Consider the following 24,485-nt stretch of genomic DNA (forward strand, 5'->3'; position numbering starts at 1 on the left):
TTGTTTTGTCGCGCATTGTGTTTTGCAGACTTTAACATTCATTGATTTAACTGGACTACCCTCTACATTAGTTCGATCCACTGTAATGTGGAATCTTGGTTTTGCTGTAGTAGACCATCAGCAGACAATCTTAACTCAGCTAAAAGATTCACAACAGAAGTTCAACTCTAGGATCCCATGTGGAAATTTCAAAGAGGTTGGTACCGGTTTATTATTTTTTTTCTAACTAAACCCCTGTGTTTACTTCATAAAGTTCTTTGACACTATACAAACTGAAAGTCATAACGCTTGCTATAAATCTAACCTGCTTTATCTCAGTTATAAAATAAGCTTCCACTCCCGGTCAATTTTTGTTTGTCGAGTTCTGAAAGGGAATAAGAGTAGAAGGATTGTATGCGATAGTAATTCCTGACGTGCGATATGTCGGAGAATGTTTGAAATATTACATTATATAGTTTTGATGTACGAAGTATAGTTAAATTACTTATTCTTGGTTTCACCACCATATTTCTAAATTACAAGTAAAGGCTGGTTCACAATAAACAGGAAACGGAAGTGACAACGAGAACGGAAATAATGTTAAATAAATGTATTTAAATGTGAGCATTCACAATAGTTAATTGAGAATGCTCAAATTTAAATACATTTATTTTAACATTTCCGTTCTCGTTACCGTTTCCGTTCCCAGTTTATTGTGAACCAGCCTTTAGATAAACTTTTTTCGCTGTCGGGACGTCCAAACTACAACCATGATAGCGATTAGACGAGCCGTATTTCAAGCAGATCGCTGCAGTCTATTTGTTATGATTAAAATTTGTCGTTACATTGCAGACCGGCTAACTTCACTGCCTAATTCGCGAGTCACCCGGAATTAACCCACGACTTGTCTTCTCCCACATTGACATGATTTGGAGGTCATAGCATAACTTCAGCTTTTAATGTTTTTTTTTGGCAGACATTGTTGTTTTCAGATAAGTTACAATGAATCAATTATATTAGGTTACTGTTCAGTCAATACTTATCACTTAAAGCAATGAATTATGTCATTGAGTATAAAAATATATTTATTTTATTTTACGACGAGCGCTCTCGCCTTATGGCATCATCAGGTCTCATCTGAACATGTCAAAGACACATCTGGTTGACAACTTGCAACATGCATGGATTGTGCCATTACGACAAAAACTAGAAACTCAAATGAGTCGCCTTTCTCATATATTTCATTGCATAATGATAGAATTTCCTTCTTGTCTTCACCCAAGCATTTTACTAGTTCAATGGGGATTCCATCAACTCCTGTTGCTTTGCCATTCTTCATTTCCCTAAGCGCTAGTTCATCTTCTTCCCTTAAAATAGGAAATCCTTTTACGTCTTCCGATACTTCTGCTTCGTCTTCTATAGCCAAGTCATCTGGACGATTCTCTGTCTCACATAACTCTTCTACATACAGTATTTCGTCCATCTGTTTAGTATTCCTGGTCTATCTGTCTGTTATTTCATTTCCGAACATATGGATTTGCTTTTCTTATTTGTGAAGTACAAACATTTTTCTTCGCGGTACATTAAATCATATCCTCCTTTTCTCTCTAGATCTTCTATTTCTTTACATTTCTCTTTCATCCAGTCTTCTTTCGCCTTATCAGTTTCTCTTCTTTAGTATTACATACTAAATCAAAGTTTATTCTCGCAGCGAGATGGCGTTATTACCTACAGTCGCAAATTCTATTTTAAATGAATAATGACTATAATACGATATTGTAAATTATAAAACACCACCACTCCACTAAACTTAAGAACACATATAAACGAAATTCTCACAATATTTAACCATTTACTTTATTTAAAATTCAATTAGCTGTATTTACTTTATGCATAATAAATATTCACGTCACTGGATGATCAACTCAAGCGCGTACTTCTTCACTTACACGTTTTTAACTCTCCAATTCCCATTGTTAAAATAATTATATTTTCTTAGTACCGGTAATTTTTTTTAAATTATGTGCTGACGTGTTGAATATATGATCACATATGTTTTTGGTTTTAATTTTCGTTAACATATAGGCCTAACAGATGTGTCACCTGTAGGTGACACGGGGCGATAAATGTACACTAGACTTGATGTACAATATAAGTTCGTATTATTTATTTTATCATATGAAATCAACTATACAGAATTTTGTTTGATGTTTATTTCCATTACATTATATTTAAGTACAATAACAGCAATAATGTTAGTAATTTTATTTATTTCTGAGCATGAAAATTGTACCAACATTGAATATGTAACCCTATGTTACATTTCTTGCACATGATTCTAGTTCGCTGGTGACACAGACTACATTTCTTTAAGAGCAGTCAACTCTTGTGTGTTCTTCGACATCAAGGTCTCTCTTTACTTCTACAGGTACTCGATCTTCCAATGGAGCATTCACCAAGTGACTTCTTTCTGATGGTTTACCATGCAGTTGGCAATATGTCAAAACAATAGCTCTGCAAAACTGACAGTATGTCATATTCTTTCCATTTTCACTCTCTTTCATAATTTTCCAGGCATTCTGGCATGCTGCATCAATACCAAACGCAAAACGTGGAAACCACCACTTCTTTCCTCTAAGACCAAATCTCAAGTTATCAACATTTTCATCAAATCGGTCGACGCCCCCCATGTATTTGTTATACTTCTGGATCATGAAGGGGGAATCTACTTGTATTTTCAATCTTTTACCACCTTTTGCTGCTACTCTGTCAACTTTTTGTATGGGTGTTATGCCGTGACAGTTGGATGCTACTGTCACCACATTATTATCATGCCATTTTACAATGATGATATTCTTATCCGCTTTGAAAGACATCGCTCCACGTTTTTCTTTCTTCAAGGCAGATGAGTTCATAAGTGGACATTTCTTGAGCCGGTTTTCACGCAATGTTCCTGTTCCTCCAGTCCCTCTTTCACTAAGTGTACTTAGGAGATGCAAACTAGTGAAAAAGTTGTCAAAATATAGATTGTAAGGTTTGAAATCTGGGGGCAGACGAGATTCCAATTCTAAAACTACAGCTGTGCACCTAGGCCCATTTTTACTTGATTGGGAAGGGCTGCTGCTTTTCCGCCTTGATATGGCTCAAATGTTATCAAATAACCATTACGCGTTGCAGCTGACCAAAGCTTATACCCAAATCGCAATGGCTTCCCGTGAATGTGTTGCTTAGCACTGTGCCTCCCATAGTAAGGAACCATCGTCTCGTCTATCGAAACATGACTTGAAGCAACTTTATGGTAATTATTTGCAAAATTAGCAATAAGTTTGTGAAAATATAGCCTCACTTTTGCAAACTTATCTGCAGTTGGCAAATTAATATTGTCACACACATGCAAATATTGATGAATTTCAAAAAATCTATTTCTACGAATGCTATTCGCAACCATCTCATTATGGGTATCAGATTTGACCTCCCAAAACATCCTCATATATTGAGGTGTCAAGTAACCGGTCAATAGTAATATTGCAATATAAACTTTTACTTCTTTTGAATTTAGATTTAGTGAATGATTTCTCTGTAATGCATACAAATTTGACATGTCTACAATTAGATCAATAATATCACCACTAAAAACAAATTCAAAGCATTGAATCGGTGTCAGGTTGTGAAATTCTTGCTTTTCCACGTTTTCATCACAATCACCTCTTTCAGATTTCAAGTGAAAATAATTTTCATTACCTGACCATTGCCTTTGTGTGCTCTCTTGTTCATTGGTTCTTGATACTTCCTCAGATGACGATTGTTATCCCAAACTACTTCTTACCGCAGGCACTTCTTCAGCTTCAGACATTGAAGTAGTAGTTACATTCACTTCCACAGTTGATCTCAAAATACGGCAGGGGCGTATTTTGCGGACTACCGGGGCTACCGGCGGTAGCCCAAGGAAATTACAAAAGAAAAAGTTTATAATATAACATAATGTAATAATTTTGTATTATTAGTTTTACCATAGTAATTAAAATTAAAGTAATTGTTAGATTTATATGCGCTCTCTGCTCTCGAAAAGAAACAAGTTGTCAAGGCGGCATCGCTGGAGAAACCGCTTGCTACGTGAGGTAGCCTGTGACCATACCGCGCACGCTGTCCTGTCGCACAACTGCCCGTTCCCCCCTCTCCCTTCTGTTTCCATCGTGCAATGTAGGCCGGGCGAGTTGCCGCTCTCGTGATCGGTTTCTTCGCAGGCGCGAAGCAACAATACGCTTAGTACGCTAGCTCATGAATGTGATTGTGTTCTTGCAGTGCATTATTTTAAATCTGTGATTTGTTCGAGTGTCTAAGAGTTATATTAATTGTGAATTATTAAGTTTTTAATTTTCCAATTAAGTGATATTGTGAAAAATATGGCAGAACAAGTTTCTGGAGAGGTTTGTGTTGAAAATGACTGTGTAATAGAAGGTTTATTAAAAGTGCCTTTTAACCGTCGTACATAACAACGAGAAAGTTGAAATTGTGAAAATGGAAAGACCAACTCCTGAGTTAAATTTGTCCATGGACGTAAAAGAAAAACAGCGAGAGTACACACGCCATTTCACTTCAACATCATATGGTAAGTGGAATTGGTTGTGTGGTACTTCTAAACTGTCTAAACTATTTTGCTGGCCATGTTTGTTATTTAGCCGCGAAACTAATGTGTGGTCAAAAGAGGGGTTTTCTAATATGAACTCCCTTCGAACGGCAGTCCTAAAACACGACAAATCAAAAGCTCATATTTGTAGTAGCATGAACTTTGCAAACTTTGGGAAGACAAGAATTGATTTACAGCTAGATAAGCAAAAAGCTCTACACATCAACCAACACAATGCTCTTGTGAAAAAAAAAATCGGGAGATTTTACTGCATCTTATTAACGCAGTCTGCTTTCTAGGAAAACAAGAATTGGCTTTTCGGGGTCATAACGAGAGTGTGGAATCAGACAATATAGGAAATTATATTGAATATTTAAGTTCCTTAAGTGAATTTGACCATTTACTGGCCAATCATCTTGAGAGTTCAACAGTATTTCGTGGTACTTCTCTCGCAATTCAGAATGACTTAATATTTGCTATAAGTGGGGTTATGATAAAGAACATAAAACATTTTGTGGCCATTGTTGTTGATGAAACAAATTACTGCTGTAATCAGAGTCAATTGTCCACTGTTTTAAGATACGTCGACAGTACTGCCAATGTTCAAGAACGGTTTAAAAGATTCACAAATGTCAGTTCGGACAAAACTGCTGCTGCTTTGTTTCAGCATGTGGAAGGTGTTATAGCAGAATACAATGTCGGCAATAAGTTAATTGCACAGACATACGATGGTACTTCAGTTATGGCGGGAAATATTAATGGCTTAAAAACAAAAGTTCAAGGAAAGTATCCTCAAGCACTATTTGTCCATTGTTACAGCCATGTTCTCAATTTAGTTTTGCAACAAACTACTTCATCCATTCCAGAATGCCGCATTTTTTTCAAAACACTGTCGGGTTTAGCTGCATTTTTCTCATCATCTCCTAAAAGATCAGAAAACTCAAGGAATTTATGAACAAGAAACTCCCAAAAGTAGCACCAACTAGATTGAATTTTACATCTTGGCTTGTAAATACAGTAAAGCAATACAGAGAAAAACGGACTGCTTTCTTTAAAAACATCATTTGTAATGACTCTGAAGAAAACTGGGATGATGCTGTAAATGTGCAGGCTCAAGGATATTTGAATTTTTTCACACAGTTTCAGAATATATTTCTTCTTGAAGTCTATGCTAGAATGTTCGCACATACAGATGTGCTCTACAATATTCTTCAGACAAAAAGTCTAGACATAGCATACTACTTGCAAGAGGTATCAAAGTTGAAAAAAAAATACTACATCCGAGTTCAGATGTAGTGGGTTTCCGTCCATATGGAGTAATATGGAAAATGAAAATTCTTCAGCCAATACAATGGAACCACCATTAAAGCGAAGAAAAGGAGATGATGAATTGAAATACAGGCAGCTGTACTACAGCATACTAGATCGTATGCACATGGAAATTACTGACAGATTTTCTGATTATGGAAAGCTTCAGTTCACACATCTTCTAGATTCTCAAAAATTTTCTGCTTATAGAGAAAACTTCCCGAATGAGGCACTAAACAAATTATTTCAGTCCTATAACAGTCACTTTGATCAAGTACGTTTGAAAAATGAATTAAGTGTAATGTATTCAGCAGAGGTCTTTGATTTTTCGAACAAACCTATCCATGAAATATTATCTGCCATATATGAAAACCAGCTGTACCAAGTTATTCCTGAAGTCCTTAAATTGGCAACATTAATTGTGACAACACCAGCTACGTCAGCATCGGTAGAAAGAACATTTTCTGCGTTGAAGAGAATAAAATCCTACTGTAGATCAACTCATACACAAGAACGTTTATCCGACTTGGCACTGATGTCCATTGAAAAGTCATTTCTACAGAAACTTTGCAAGTGGCCCAACTGTAATTTCAAGGACGAAGTCATCAACGTATCTTCGTCCCAATCAAGACGTCTGGAATTCACATAAATATGTAAGGAATTTTATTATAGGGATTTTAAAATATATTTTGTGTAATAATAGGGTCAGTGGTAGCCCACTGAAATACGGCCTGGTAAATGATTCATGTTGGTTTCCGTTTCGTCACCACTTTCTTCATCTGTTCTATCTCCATCTTCAGGTGGAAATAACACTACTTATTTCCTCTATAGCACAGTCAGCAGCAGGTCTCTCATCACTAACCATCTCAATAATCTCAAGTAGTTTCAAACTGGAACGAAATAAATGTATTTTTGAAAGTAGATAAGGAATGGTGGGTACCAGTGGTGGTAGGCTGGTGGTATGGTGGTAGGGGGTTCCATGTGACGTCATTGTGGGCGTGGCCAAAGTATTACGTCATAGTGGGCGTGGCCAAATTATTGCGTCATGGGCGGGGCTTAAGTTATGACGTCACGGAGGGGGTGGGGAGCTTAAATTATGACGTAGGAAAGGGGCGTAACGTAATAAATGGCAATCTAAGAGTTCAAGGTTAAAGTGTGACGTAATGCATGTAATGGCATGACATGTTTATCTCCTCAATGTGGAAATTATGACGTAGGAAAGGGGCGTAACTTAAATTACGTCAAGGTTAAAGTGTGACGTGCGAGTATGTAATGGCATGACAAGTTTATCTCCTCAATGTGGGAATTATGACGTAGGAAAGGGGCGTAACTTAAATTACGTCAAGGTTAAAGTGTGACGTCATGCAGGTATGATGTTTATCCCCTCAATGTGGAAATTATGACGTAAGAAAGGGGCGTAACGTCATAAATGGCAATCTAAGAGTTCAAGGTTAAAGTGTGACGTGCAGGTATGTTGTGGCATGACAAGTTCATACATGTTTATCTCATCAATGTCGCTATGTGTTGCTGAGTCATATCCGGCAATTGTTCTAGTTCATACATGTTTGAAAACTGCTATGTGTGCAAATATTATACATCCGGCGAAGAATTAATGTATCACACTTAAACACATACATTCTTTTTCTTAAGATTCTAATGTAATGGTAATTTAATTGATTGGGGAATGGGTGTTGGAATGTGGGACATAAATGGATAAAAAATTAATCTAGCACACTTGTAAATTAAACAGGATGTGGCTGAAGTGACGTTATAAATTTGTAATTGAAGTTGGAAAGGGGGAGGGGGGGGGGTAAAAATGTACTTTAAGCCAATTGTTGAGTAATTGATAAAAAATATTAAGATTCTAATGTACTGGTAATTGAATTGATAAATAGTAATGGGAAATGGAAATTGGAATGTGGGAATTATTGATGGCGTAAATGGTTGTACTTTAAACCAATTTATAAAAAAAAATTAATCTAGCACATTTGTAAATTAAACACATACATTCTTCTCATATTATTCCAATGTAATACATTTTGAGTGGTTTGTTTAGCGTATTTAATACATTATTTCCAACATTAAATTCATCAGAATGTGACATTATTATGATTTAGAGCAGTAATTGTAGCAGATAAATCAACGTAGATAAATATTGCATGATGCAAATAATATGCAAGCTGTTAAATTCACATCCGGTGAAGACGCAAGTGCTGAATAATGGCCAGCTATCCAATGGATGTCCTGAAACTGGTTGTACTTTAAGCCAATTGTTGAGTAATTGATAAAAAATATTAAGATTCTAATGTACTGGTAATTGAATTGATAAATAGTAATAGCAAATGGAAATTGGAATGTGGGAATTATTGATGGCGTAAATGGTTGTACTTTAAACCAATTTATAAAAAAATTAATCTAGCACACTTGTAAATTAAACACATACATTCTTCTCATATTATTATTATTCCAATGTAATACATTTAATGTAGATGTATATGTTGTGTAATGCATAAGTGTGCAAATATTATGCAAGCTTGCTGAATCACTTCCGGCGACGATGCAATTGCTGAGTAATGATAAAAGCATGTTCTTTAAGCACCTGCAACGCGTCATATTACACAAATATTGCATGATGCAAATAATATGCAAGCTGTTAATTCACATCCGGTGAAGACGCAAGTGCTGAATAATGGCCACCTTATTATTATTATTATTATTATTATTATTATTATTATTATTATTATTATTGTTATTATTATTATCGTTCCAATTTAATACATTTTGAAGTAAGATTTATTGGATTGATTAATAATTTAATACATTTTGAAGTAACATTTATTGGATTTATTTTAAGCCATATATTATTACAGAAGTACTTCGTAATATAGTAATTGCTTCTTCTTCTTCTCATTATTATTATTATTCGTCATAAAGAAGATTAAAGTGTGATGTTATAAATTTGTAATTGAAGTTGGAAATGGGTGAGGGCTGTTTATAATTTGAAATACATACGGCATAACTTAAAGTGTGATGTTATAAATTTGTAATTGAAGTTGGAAATGGGGGGGGGGGAATTTGATAAAATTCTAATGTAATAGTAATTTAATTGATAAATAGTAATGGGTAAGGGAAATTTGCAAGTGTTAATTGAAATTGGAATGGAGGAATTATTGATGGCGTAAATGGTTGTACTTTAAGCCAATTGACAGAAAAATTAATCTAGCACACTTGTAAATTAAACACATACATTCTTCTCATATTATTCCAATGTAATACATTTTGAGTGGTTTGTTTAGCGTATTTAACACATTATTACCAACATTCAGAATGTGACATTATTATGATTTAGAGCAGTAATTGTAGCAGATAAATCAATGTAGATGTATATGTTGAAGTGTGCAAATATTATGCAAGCTTGCTGAATCACTTCCGGCGACGATGCAATTGTTGAGTAATGATAAAAGCATGTTCTTTAAGCACCTGCAACGCGTCATATTACACAAATATTGCATGATGCAAATAATATGCAAGCTGTTAATTCACATCCGGTGAAGACGCAAGTGCTGAATAATGGCCACCTTATTATTATTATTATTATTATTATTATTATTATTATTATTATTATTATTATTATTATTATTATTATTATTATTATCATTATTATTATTCCAATTTAATACATTTTGAAGTAACATTGATTGGAAAGATTAATAATTTAATACATTTTGAAGTAACATTTATTGGATTTATTTTAAGCCATACATTATTACCGAAGCAGTTCGTAATATAGTAATTGCTGCTTCTTCTTCTTCTCATTATTATTATTATTATTATTATTATTCGTCATAAAGAAGATTAAAGTGCGACGTTATAAATATGTAATTGAAGTTGGAGTAATTGAAGTTGGAAATGGGGGGGGGCATTTGATAAAATTCTAATGTAATAGTAATTTAATTGATAAATAGTAATGGGTAAGGGAAATTCGCAAGTGTTAATTGAAATTGGAATGGGGGAATTATTTATTGCGTAAATGGTTGTACTTTAAGCCAATTTATAAAATGTTAATTGAAATTTCAATGGGGGAATTATTTATGGCGTAAATGGTTGACTTTAAGCCAATTTAAAAAAAGTTAATCTAGCACACTTGTAAATTAAACACATACATTCTTCTCATTTTATTATTATTCCAATGTAATACATTTTGAGTGGTTTCTTTAGCGTATTTAATTTAAGCCATACATTATTACCAACATGAAATTCATCAGAATGTGACATTATTATTTCGTAATAAAGTAATTGTAGCAGATAAATCAATGTAGATGTATATGTTATTACATATGCATAAGTGTGCAAATATTATGCAAGCTTGCTGAATCACTTCCGGCGACGGTGCAATTGCCGAGTAATGATAAAAATATGTTTTTGAAACACCTGGAACGTGTTATATTACACAAATATTGCATGATGCAAATAATATGCAAGCTGTTAATTGACATCCGGCGTCTTATAGCTATCTGCTATGTGTGCAAATATTATGCAATGTCACATCCGACGATGAAATTGCTGAGTAATGATAAAAAACATGTTTTTGATAATGACCTTGGAGGTAATATGGCTGGATGATGAGGTGAATTATTTAGAAGTGTAATGAAAGAAGTATTGCAGTTTGGAATAATTGACATTGAACAAGTTTAGACAGCAGTGGGAGGGGGGGGCAAGATGATGAATAATACGCTCGAATTTATACAACTATTACACTATCACATATTTTATAAAAGATCTTTGTCAAAAAAACTTTGGTAGTGTAATAGCAGCCATAGCGTTAATAATGTCTCACAATATTTATTTTAATTTAGATTATACTGCATCCCCAGTCTCGGTTTGAGCTGAAGAAGAAGAAATCGCACAATTTAAATGCTCTGAGTGTAAAAAACAGTGACCATGATGAAGCGTGGTGAATGTTAAGCTTGATTATGAAGAATGTAATAAATGTTCTTTTTGGAAATAGTTTTGCACTGTAATTTCTTCTATGTCTTAACCATCCATTTCCATCTCACATGACCAAAGGGTTGGGTTCGTTTAGAGAATTAACCTATAACACTTTCCTTTCAGATATTAGTAATCCTTTTCCAATATTGAGAATTGGTATATTGGTTTTCAAATATTAATAATCCTTAAGAATTGGTGTATAAGTTGAGATTATTCTAAACATATATGTTACCAGAATATAACATAATTCCAGTGGTAGCTTATTGATTTGGGAGCGGTGGATTCATTACATGTTTGTATGATAAAACCTGAGGATGATTGAGAGAATGCCAATGATTAAACTGAATCTAGTCATTGGGGATGGGGATGTGCTTGGTAAAAGAAAATAGTAACAACATAAAATTACGCGTATATATTTATTCCTAAAAATAAATACAATGCACTGAGTAAGAAAAAAAGTAACACATACTTACATTTTTAAACATATGATATGAGTAAAAGCACTTTATACATAATCCAATAAGACACTTTGAACATTGTGTTCGAACAACGCTCTTACACCCTTTTTGCACACATCTCCTCCGACTTTTGAATGGGATATATTGTACCAAATGTTACAACTTGTCGAAAATCGTAATCTTGTGACATACGTTACACCTTGTCGAAAATCGTATTCGTGTTGCGATAATGCAACACCATGTCGAAAATCGTATTTGTGTTGCGATAATGCAACACCATGTCGAAAATCGTATTCGTGTTGCGATAATGCAACAGCATGTCGAAAATCGTATTCGTGTTGCGATAATGCAACACCATGTCGAAAATCGTATTCGTGTTGCGATAATGCAACAGCATGTCGAAAATCGTATTCGTGTTGCGATAATGCAACACCATGTCGAAAATCGTATTCGTGTTGCGATAATGCAACACCATGTCGAAAATCGTATTCGTGTTGCGATAATGCAACACCATGTCGAAAATCGTATTCGTGTTGCGATAATGCAACAGCATGTCGAAAATCGTATTCGTGTTGCGATAATGCAACACCATGTCGAAAATCGTATTCGTGTTGCGATAATGCAACACCATGTCGAAAATCGTATTCGTGTTGCGATAATGCAACACCATGTCGAAAATCGTATTCGTGTTGCGATAATGCAACACCATGTCGAAAATCGTATTCGTGTTGCAATAATGCAACACCATGTCGAAAATCGTATTCGTGTTGCGATAATGCAACACCATGTCGAAAATCGTATTCGTGTTGCGATAATGCAACACCTTGTCGAAAATCGTATTCGTGTTGCGATAATGCAACACCATGTCGAAAATCGTATTCGTGTTGCGATAATGCAACACCATGTCGAAAATCGTATTCGTGTTGCGATAATGCAACACCATGTCGAAAATCGTATTCGTGTTGCGATAATGCAACACCATGTCGAAAATCGTATTCGTGTTGCGATAATGCAACACCATGTCGAAAATCGTATTCTTGTTGCGATAATGCAACACCATGTCGAAAATCGTATTCGTGTTGCGATAATGCAACACCATGTCGAAAATCGTATTCGTGTTGCGATATTGCAACACCATGTCGAAAATCGTATTCGTGTTGCGATAATGCAACACCTTGTCGAAAATCGTATTCGTGTTGCGATAATGCAACACCATGTCGAAAATCGTATTCGTGTTGCGATAATGCAACACCATGTCGAAAAGATGTAACATATATGTCACAAGATTACGATTTTCGACAAGTTGTAACATTTGGTACAATATATCCCATTCAAAAGTCGGAGGAGATGTGTGCAAAAAGGGTGTAAGAGCGTTGTTCGAACACAATGTTCAAAGTGTCTTATTGGATTATGTATAAAGTGCTTTTACTCATATCATATGTTTAAAAATGTAAGTATGTGTTACTTTTTTTCTTACTCAGTGCATTGTATTTATTTTTAGGAATAAATATATACGCGTAATTTTATGTTGTTACTATTTTCTTTTACCAAGCACATCCCCATCCCCAATGACTAGATTCAGTTTAATCATTGGCATTCTCTCAATCATCCTCAGGTTTTATCATACAAACATGTAATGAATCCACCGCTCCCAAATCAATAAGCTACCACTGGAATTATGTTATATTCTGGTAACATATATGTTTAGAATAATCTCAACTTATACACCAATTCTTAAGGATTATTAATATTTGAAAACCAATATACCAATTCTCAATATTGGAAAAGGATTACTAATATCTGAAAGGAAAGTGTTATAGGTTAATTCTCTAAACGAACCCAACCCTTTGGTCATGTGAGATGGAAATGGATGGTTAAGACATAGAAGAAATTACAGTGCAAAACTATTTCCAAAAAGAACATTTATTACATTCTTCATAATCAAGCTTAACATTCACCACGCTTCATCATGGTCACTGTTTTTTACACTCAGAGCATTTAAATTGTGCGATTTCTTCTTCTTCAGCTCAAACCGAGACTGGGGATGCAGTATAATCTAAATTAAAATAAATATTGTGAGACATTATTAACGCTATGGCTGCTATTACACTACCAAAGTTTTTTTGACAAAGATCTTTTATAAAATATGTGATAGTGTAATAGTTGTATAAATTCGAGCGTATTATTCATCATCTTGCCCCCCCCCTCCCACTGCTGTCTAAACTTGTTCAATGTCAATTATTCCAAACTGCAATACTTCTTTCATTACACTTCTAAATAATTCACCTCATCATCCAGCCATATTACCTCCAAGGTCATTATCAAAAACATGTTTTTTATCATTACTCAGCAATTTCATCGTCGGATGTGACATTGCATAATATTTGCACACATAGCAGATAGCTATAAGACGCCGGATGTCAATTAACAGCTTGCATATTATTTGCATCATGCAATATTTGTGTAATATAACACGTTCCAGGTGTTTCAAAAACATATTTTTATCATTACTCAGCAATTGCACCGTCGCCGGAAGTGATTCAGCAAGCTTGCATAATATTTGCACACTTATGCATATGTAATAACATATACATCTACATTGATTTATCTGCTACAATTACTTTATTACGAAATAATAATGTCACATTCTGATGAATTTCATGTTGGTAATAATGTATGGCTTAAATTAAATACGCTAAAGAAACCACTCAAAATGTATTACATTGGAATAATAATAAAATGAGAAGAATGTATGTGTTTAATTTACAAGTGTGCTAGATTAACTTTTTTTAAATTGGCTTAAAGTCAACCATTTACGCCATAAATAATTCCCCCATTGAAATTTCAATTAACATTTTATAAATTGGCTTAAAGTACAACCATTTACGCAATAAATAATTCCCCCATTCCAATTTCAATTAACACTTGCGAATTTCCCTTACCCATTACTATTTATCAATTAAATTACTATTACATTAGAATTTTATCAAATGCCCCCCCCCATTTCCAACTTCAATTACATATTTATAACGTCGCACTTTAATCTTCTTTATGACGAATAATAATAATAATAATAATAATAATGAGAAGAAGAAGAAGCAGCAATTACTATATTACGAACTGCTTCGGTAATAATGTATGGCTTAAAATAAATCCAATAAATGTTACTTCAAAATGTATTAAATTATTAATCTTTCCAATCAATGTTACTTCAAAATGTATTAAATTGGAATAATAATAATGATAATAATAATAATAATAATAATAATAATAATAATAATAATAATAATAATAATAATAATAAGGTGGCCATTATTCAGCACTTGCGTCTTCACCGGATGTGAATTAACAGCTTGCATATTATTTGCATCATGCAATATTTGTGTAATATGACGCGTTGCAGGTGCTTAAAGAACATGCTTTTATCATTACTCAACAATTGCATCGTCGCCGGAAGTGATTCAGCAAGCTTGCATAATATTTGCACACTTCAACATATACATCTACATTGATTTATCTGCTACAATTACTGCTCTAAATCATAATAATGTCACATTCTGAATGTTGGTAATAATGTGTTAAATACGCTAAACAAACCACTCAAAATGTATTACATTGGAATAATATGAGAAGAATGTATGTGTTTAATTTACAAGTGTGCTAGATTAATTTTTCTGTCAATTGGCTTAAAGTACAACCATTTACGCCATCAATAATTCCTCCATTCCAATTTCAATTAACACTTGCAAATTTCCCTTACCCATTACTATTTATCAATTAAATTACTATTACATTAGAATTTTATCAAATTCCCCCCCCCCCATTTCCAACTTCAATTACAAATTTATAACATCACACTTTAAGTTATGCCGTATGTATTTCAAATTATAAACAGCCCTCACCCATTTCCAACTTCAATTACAAATTTATAACATCACACTTTAATCTTCTTTATGACGAATAATAATAATAATGAGAAGAAGAAGAAGCAATTACTATATTACGAAGTACTTCTGTAATAATATATGGCTTAAAATAAATCCAATAAATGTTACTTCAAAATGTATTAAATTATTAATCAATCCAATAAATCTTACTTCAAAATGTATTAAATTGGAACGATAATAATAATAACAATAATAATAATAATAATAATAATAATAATAATAATAATAATAATAATAATAAGGTGGCCATTATTCAGCACTTGCGTCTTCACCGGATGTGAATTAACAGCTTGCATATTATTTGCATCATGCAATATTTGTGTAATATGACGCGTTGCAGGTGCTTAAAGAACATGCTTTTATCATTACTCAGCAATTGCATCGTCGCCGGAAGTGATTCAGCAAGCTTGCATAATATTTGCACACTTATGCATTACACAACATATACATCTACATTAAATGTATTACATTGGAATAATAATAATATGAGAAGAATGTATGTGTTTAATTTACAAGTGTGCTAGATTAATTTTTTTATAAATTGGTTTAAAGTACAACCATTTACGCCATCAATAATTCCCACATTCCAATTTCCATTTGCTATTACTATTTATCAATTCAATTACCAGTACATTAGAATCTTAATATTTTTTATCAATTACTCAACAATTGGCTTAAAGTACAACCAGTTTCAGGACATCCATTGGATAGCTGGCCATTATTCAGCACTTGCGTCTTCACCGGATGTGAATTTAACAGCTTGCATATTATTTGCATCATGCAATATTTATCTACGTTGATTTATCTGCTACAATTACTGCTCTAAATCATAATAATGTCACATTCTGATGAATTTAATGTTGGAAATAATGTATTAAATACGCTAAACAAACCACTCAAAATGTATTACATTGGAATAATATGAGAAGAATGTATGTGTTTAATTTACAAATGTGCTAGATTAATTTTTTTTTATAAATTGGTTTAAAGTACAACCATTTACGCCATCAATAATTCCCACATTCCAATTTCCATTTCCCATTACTATTTATCAATTCAATTACCAGTACATTAGAATCTTAATATTTTTTATCAATTACTCAACAATTGGCTTAAAGTACATTTTTACCCCCCCCTCCCCCCTTTCCAACTTCAATTACAAATTTATAACGTCACTTCAGCCACATCCTGTTTAATTTACAAGTGTGCTAGATTAATTTTTTATCCATTTATGTCCCACATTCCAACACCCATTCCCCAATCAATTAAATTACCATTACATTAGAATCTTAAGAAAAAGAATGTATGTGTTTAAGTGTGATACATTAATTCTTCGCCGGATGTATAATATTTGCACACATAGCAGTTTTCAAACATGTATGAACTAGAACAATTGCCGGATATGACTCAGCAACACATAGCGACATTGATGAGATAAACATGTATGAACTTGTCATGCCACAACATACCTGCACGTCACACTTTAACCTTGAACTCTTAGATTGCCATTTATGACGTTACGCCCCTTTCTTACGTCATAATTTCCACATTGAGGGGATAAACATCATACCTGCATGACGTCACACTTTAACCTTGACGTAATTTAAGTTACGCCCCTTTCCTACGTCATAATTCCCACATTGAGGAGATAAACTTGTCATGCCATTACATACTCGCACGTCACACTTTAACCTTGACGTAATTTAAGTTACGCCCCTTTCCTACGTCATAATTTCCACATTGAGGAGATAAACATGTCATGCCATTACATGCATTACGTCACACTTTAACCTTGAACTCTTAGATTGCCATTTATTACGTTACGCCCCTTTCCTACGTCATAATTTAAGCTCCCCACCCCCTCCGTGACGTCATAACTTAAGCCCCGCCCATGACGCAATAATTTGGCCACGCCCACTATGACGTAATACTTTGGCCACGCCCACAATGACGTCACATGGAACCCCCTACCACCATACCACCAGCCTACCACCACTGGTACCCACCATTCCTTATCTACTTTTGATACATATTAGAAATGTATATTCTGTAATGCCCCGTGTCACCTGTAGGTGACACCTTCAATTTCACTCAAAAATTAAAGACATAAAATTATAAATTCACAGACTGTGCTTAACAGCAATATCTAAGAACGTTCTGGATATCGAGTTACTAAGAATTAATTATATTAACTTACTATTTCACATTATTTCTTTGCTCCGAAGATGCTGGTGCTGAAGAGTCCTCACTCCGTGACGCTTCCATCTCAAATAATGAGTAATAACGGTCAACAATCGACATTAAACGACAGTTGTTAGCTAAAATTGAAAACGAACGTTCCAACAATGTTTATAATTCAAACACTAACTTCTTATATCAATTCAAAGATTTTATAGGGCCATTTGAATTAACTGAACCTGTAGGTGACACGGGGAATTGACGGGTAAACTCACACTAAAGACAGAAATCCGTTTCATTGTTGGTTCCAGATGTTTAAGAAAAGTTTCTCTAAACACCACACTTCTCTGACAAGGGCTGCCAACACAGATTTTCACGTAACTAATTATAAAATATTACATGGCGTTATAACCTGCATTGCTTTAATACCTTTACTTACCATATACGATGATTTTTAAATTTGTTCTATTTTTTCAAATAATTATAGGCCTACGTTGCGTGGTGCTAATGACCAATATGCTCCTAGTGTATTACAGAAATGGTAACGGACATTTTTTCGAATAGGCGCCCACTTAAATGCTACACGTTAAAAAAATTGAAACATATACACAATTGAAATTATTAATACCAATATATATATATATATATATATATATATATATATATATATATATATATAATTTTAAATTGCCTAGCCTAAACCTAATAAGAAGTTAAGGTTGTTTGAGAATAAGGTTCTTAGGAAAATATTTGGGGCTAAGAGGGCTGAACTTACAGGAGAATGGAGAAATATTATTGTGATGTACCGAAGAGCAATAATATGATATGCGTAAATAATCACTTTGTGATTTAAGACGGCTCTCATACCGTCGGATCGCGGCCACTTTGTCACTCGTAATGAGTGCACCTCTGTACATAGTGTATTGGACATTGTGCCACTGTTATATATTGCGACACAGTGCATGAGGGTTGGCCACTGAAGGGAAACTAAGAGGTGGAACTTAAACTGAGATGATTCAATCCGGCATCGGAACTGGAATCCAGCGTGGCTTAGTGGATAAAAAGTCAGCACGTATAGCTGAAAACTCAGGTTCGAATCCCGGTGCCGGTGAGAATTTTTCTCTGCTCCACCCATCCTTCATCAGAATGGAGAAATTCAGACGTTTGAGATGGGCAGGACATGTAACACGTATGGGCGAATCCAGAAATGCATATAGAGTGTCGGAGGGAAAAAGACCTTTGGGTAGGCCAAGATGTAGATGGGAGGATAATATAAAAATTGATTTAAGGGAGGTTGGATATGATGGTCGAGACTGGATTAAACCGATGGCAGGCTTATGTGAGGGCGACAACCTGCGGGTTCCTTAAAAGCCATTTGTAAGTAAGCAAGTAAACCTGATAAAATATTGTCATAGCATTGTGTGTATTATCTATAGGCTTACATAATTGCAAGTTGGCAACAACAAGTTTAATAGAACAACACATGTTCAATTACGTAAGATACGAGCTTCAATTGTTGATACGTAGTCTCTAATGACAATTTTAAGATCCTATGTATACATATATATGGCGGCCGGGTAGCTCAGTTGGTAGAGCAGCTCACTACGGACTGGAAGGTCCGGGGTTCGATCCCAGGTGGTGATAGGATTTTTTCTCGTTGCCAAACTTTCAGAACGGCCCCGAGGTTCACTCAGCCTCCTATAAAATTGAGTACCGGGTCTTTCCCGGGGGTAAAAGGCGGTCAGAGCGTGGTGCCGACCACACCACCTCATTCTAGTGCCGAGGTCATGGAAAGCAGGGGGCTCTACCTCCGTGCCCCCCAAGTGTCTTCATGGCATGTTACGGGGATACTTTTACCTTTATGTATACATATATTATGTGCACTGAAGACGAGTTCGCAAGAACAGTGGTGATAACTCAGTCGACTGGTGGCCTAGATTCCGTCACTGTTTAGCAAACTTTGATTATCGCCACTAGAACTGGGGTGACCCTATCACAGGAGCTGTTTCCTCTGGAGTAGCGCATCTGGAGTGTGAAGCTGGCATCACCTCCAAGAGTTGAGAGTATGTGGAGCATTACCTGAAGGTCCTTCACTAGACACTGTGGCGTTCGTCTTGGTCGAATAGGAGGAGGAAGCAACGTTTGCCGAATGACTTCTGCACCTACTTTCCCGAAATCAAATTCTGGTGCATTATTATTTATTGTGAAAAGAGATTATCTGGAGTAATTCCTTTCAAGATATGTCCCCTACGTCTCCCTAGCGTCTCTCTGTTACTATCATCCACATCACCGATTTCAAAATAACTTGTACAGGGATATCATTTTATTTTTACTAACATTTCTAATATCCTGGCTATACCTTTGGATTAACGGTTGAGAACCGGAAACACCGTTTGCTACCCCCTTCTACGACTGGAGTTCGATGATACTGACGTAATATACAAACAAATTACTTTACTAGATATAGGAGGGGAAAAAAAGTAGTTCATCCATTTACGTAAACTAGGAAATATTGCGCTTTTGAGTTTGATAATTTTCATTAGGTTTTTGTTTAATCAAAATACAGTACTGTATTAACAATAAGTGTTTTTACTCACGAACTGAGCTGTCCATTTAGACGTATTCATTATGCAGTGTATATTCTACTGTCTACAGCACATTAGCGTACAATATAGAGAATGAAGTTAAATTTAAAAATAATCATAATATGGATATTTAAACACATTTTTGAAAATGGTGGCCGTTCATTTCGATACAGGCTTCAGTTCTTTTGTGCATATTATCGCACTATAGACTATTGTATCTAATTCCAATTAGCAGTTTCATCCTTCGTACTAGTAACTCATGTTGAAATAATTATGTACCTACTCTATAAAAGCAGCTGGCTACGGACTGGGAGGTCCGGGGTTCGATCCCAGGTGGTGACAGGATTTTTTCTCGTTGCCAAACTTTCAGAACGGCCCCAAGGTTCACTCAGCCTTCTATAAAATTGAGTACCGGGTCTTTCCCGGGGGTAAAAGGCGGTCAGAGCGTGGTGCCGACCACACCACCTCATTCTAGTGCCGAGGTCATGGAAAGCATGGGGCTCTACCTCCATGCCCCCCAAGTGCCTTCATGGCATGTTACGGGGATACCTTTACCTTTTTACCTTTTTTACTCTATAAAAGAGTACCTTACGTACTGTAAATTCTATCTTCACTTCTGCCCGATCCGAAAAGATAAAATTACTCAGACATACTATCTATTGTCCGTCCAAGTGGTTATGTCGTAGGGTCGTAGAAAGGGAGGAAATCACGTGACAGTTAATTACATAACGAAACCCTTTTATTTAAGTTATTTTAAACAGTTGTATAATATTACGTAGACGTCCAATTCCTAAAGAAATTAATGTTCTCAGAAAAGTGCTAAGTCAGCCCAGCCAGTAGCTGGCGAATAAAAGCTGGTGGGGGAAACCGGGATACGAGGTAGGCAAATGGACGACAGTACCTGTGTGAAAATGATTCAATATTGAAAGCTCTATCGTCACTGGAAAACGCGAACATATTTTTGGAACGTACTGTTTACTATGACCGTAAGGCTACTATGACTATATACTCTCTTGGATCTGTGTGGAGGACGGTTGAACTTCATTAGTAGAAGGGGTGGGAGTGTAGTACATTCAAAAACTCAGGTACAATAAAAATTGAAGTAAAAATAAAATGATGTCCCTGTATTTGTGAGCATACTATACAGGGTGTCTCAGGAGGAATGTAAAATACTTCAAGATAATGTAGTTTGGGTTAACTTATATTGATTTAATCTGATATACCTTGTATGTCCAAAATGTAACGGTTGGGAAGTCATTGATTGGGCTAACTTTTAAATGGAGAAAGGCATTATAAACGTATTTCTGTGTTTTAGAACATTGTGATATGATAGATTATTGAAAATGCTGCACCTTGTGCTGTTCCAATGAGTTTAAATAAAAAGTTAGTAAGAAAATAAAATAATTACACAAAACAAATCACTTAGGTTGCTCTTCTTATGGATTCCATGAATTATAGATTCATATCAGGTACCAGTACCAGTTCTCTTTTCGACCTCAGTGAAATATTTGGTAGCTCGCCAGTTTCACATAATATCCGATAAACACGGGAAAACACACAGCTAGATGCAACCCTTCGACTGGGAAAACGTCGTCTGTATTCCTCAATAGCAGCCAATGCATTGTCATCACAAAATCCATAAACAAAATGCATGTCTGCATATTCACTTTGCCAATACACGAATTAAATATCAAGTGAGCGTGTATTCAGTTGTGTGTGCTGCGCAGCGTTGCGATGCCTAGATGGTGCCGTGTGCAAAAGAGCTGATGTAACACATCAAGTACAGTAGACAAAACCGCAAGATGTTCCAGTATTTTTTCCCTTAATTTCTCCCCAACCGTTAGACTTCAGACATAGGTAGCCTAATATCAGGTTAAATCGAGGTAAGTTAACTCAAACTGCATTATACTGAAGTATTTCACATTCCTCCTGAGACACTCTGTATATCTGAAAGGTTAAGAAACAGAGGAAACAGTCCACACCTGTGGAGTAACGGTTAGTGCGTCTGACCGCGAAACCAGGTGGCTCGGGTTTGAATCCCGGCCGAGACAAGTTACCTGGTTGAGGTTTTCTTTAGAGTTTTCCCTCAACTCAATATGAGCAAATGCTGGGTAACTATCGTGCTAGACTCCGGATTCATTTCACCGGCATTATCACCTTCATTTCATTCAAACGCTAAATAACGTATGATGTTGATACAGCGTCGTAATAAAAAAAACATAGGAAATATGGGATTTGAGGGTGAACGAATCTAATTATGCTACGAGTATGTAAGTCCCAGAAATTGGCGCAAACCCCAAAAATCGATTATGATATCTGCAAAAGAAAGCGACCAAATGAATGTATACGTATCGATACAATGTCACGTGATCACATTAGTCCTGCAAGGTCAGGAACTAATGTAATATACGTCACGTGATATTTACGGGCAGGACTTACTGGTCTTGTGGCTGAGTTTCCATTTTTTGTCAGTCTATTATGCATGTTTTTTCTGTTGTAGGCTAGATATGAACTATTTTTGAGGGTGTTATACTGTTTGTCTTCAGAAGACATGTGATGACAATATAATAATAATAATAATAATAATAATAATAATAATAATAATAATAATAATAATAATAATAATAATAATAATATCATCATATAGGCTAATATTATGAAGAGAAAAATTTCCTGGAGTATATTATCTCGCTCACACCTATATTGTTGCTGATATTATTATTATTATTATTATTATTATTATTATTATTATTACTACTACTACTACTACTACTACTACTACTACTACTACTACTACTACTATTATTATTCTTATTACTATTATTATTACTATTTAAAAATTTTGACTGTCATAAATTTATATATACTCCAATGTCTAATGAAAATTAAGAAAAACCTTGATACTTATCACTATTACCCTAAAACAGAAGTTCATCACTACAATACAAGGTACAATTATATTGACTTTCAGAACCTAGAGTTAGATCAAGAGTTGTTATGTATCCCTCCCAAAAAGGCTCGATTTTCTTGGGCATTGCTACTGTGATACACCGTGCACTCTGATTATGAAATCACTCACTACTGGTCTGTCACCTCTCGCCGCAATTCAGCTGTCGGTGTGATTCTTGACGCACATGATGTCATTCAAATTCGTTATCAGAGATCGAAAAAGAACCCTGTAGAACAAGTGAATACTTTCAACTATTTGGGAAATAGTGATTTCATATGAAGGAGGAAATGATATCAGCCTAAATTAAATAAGAGACATAATACCGGTAAATAACATGATTACATCGCAGATAAGCCAAGAATATTACGGTAGATTAAAATTACACAGTACATTAGCTCTCACCTCACTTTTGGACAGTAATGGAAATTAAACAAACTGAACGCAGAAGTATCAGGAATAAGAGCAGCAGAAATGAAGTAGAAGAATGCTGCATTGGAGTTAAATCGCTCGCTTGAACTCCGTCGAATGTCGTACCCTCGAGTGAGGTAAGATCGGTCGTGATACGCTCGTAATAAATAGAAGCGTAGTACAAGGTCATCTCACCGACATGTCTTATCTTGTATGGAAGGTAACAGATAAGATACACATATGTTTTGCTCATACGGTAAAAGTAAGGCTTTATTTTCTGCGTTTATGACAAACGTTTAGTGGAACAGTCTAACGGAACGCACCAAAACAGTAACATGAAGTTATAAATAAAATAGTATGAAAAACTTCGATATACAGTTATTATTGGTAATTAATAATTATTCAATATTTGATTTACCACATGATAGGTCCATATATAGTGTTCCGCCTATATACTGCGACAATGTAGAAACGTTTTACAAAATATTATTGATATAGCAGTCACAGAAAATATAACAAAACGAATAATCATGCTGCACAACTGTTATAGACGCAAAGATTGATACACTATTTATTAGAGATTATTATTATTACTAGAAAACTTGATACGGTTCTTGCATTATCGTGATTGTGTTCTCCGTTTATAATAATAACTTTTACATCCAATAACATCTATCAGATGTGGCAAAAACAAAATAACTCATGTGTGGGAGGGGGGGAAATTACCTACAACATTTATATTACATTTTAAAGCAAGTTTTGTAGTTGTACTATGGAGAGGTTAGTTAAACACTACAGTGTTTTAAAATGATAAACATATATGATGTTACTACACAGTTCATCACTGCAACAAGAACGAATGTCTAAAGCTCGGCTTACACCGTTCGAGGATTTATCGCTCGCGACAATTTTACCCATCATGCATGTGCGCTACCTATCGGATTATGCTATGAACTACTTGGCGCTCGAACGAAAACGTCCGATGCAGACCTCTGAAGTAGACCTACGTCAGAAAACACAGCAATTTACTCGTGGATAGATCACAAACATTGTGGA

The 24,485-nt window shown here is 35.0% G+C and overlaps 1 protein-coding gene across 2 annotated transcripts in view; it reads left to right on the forward strand.

Moving 5' to 3' along the window:
• LOC138703147 (dehydrogenase/reductase SDR family member 11-like) overlaps nucleotides 1-24,485 on the forward strand; it is a 143,469-nt gene that overhangs the window by 18,229 nt on the left and 100,755 nt on the right. The gene's annotated exons all lie outside the window — the stretch shown is intronic.

This window comes from Periplaneta americana, chromosome 7 (assembly GCF_040183065.1).
Source record: "Periplaneta americana isolate PAMFEO1 chromosome 7, P.americana_PAMFEO1_priV1, whole genome shotgun sequence".
Classification (NCBI taxonomy): domain Eukaryota; kingdom Metazoa; phylum Arthropoda; class Insecta; order Blattodea; family Blattidae; genus Periplaneta; species Periplaneta americana.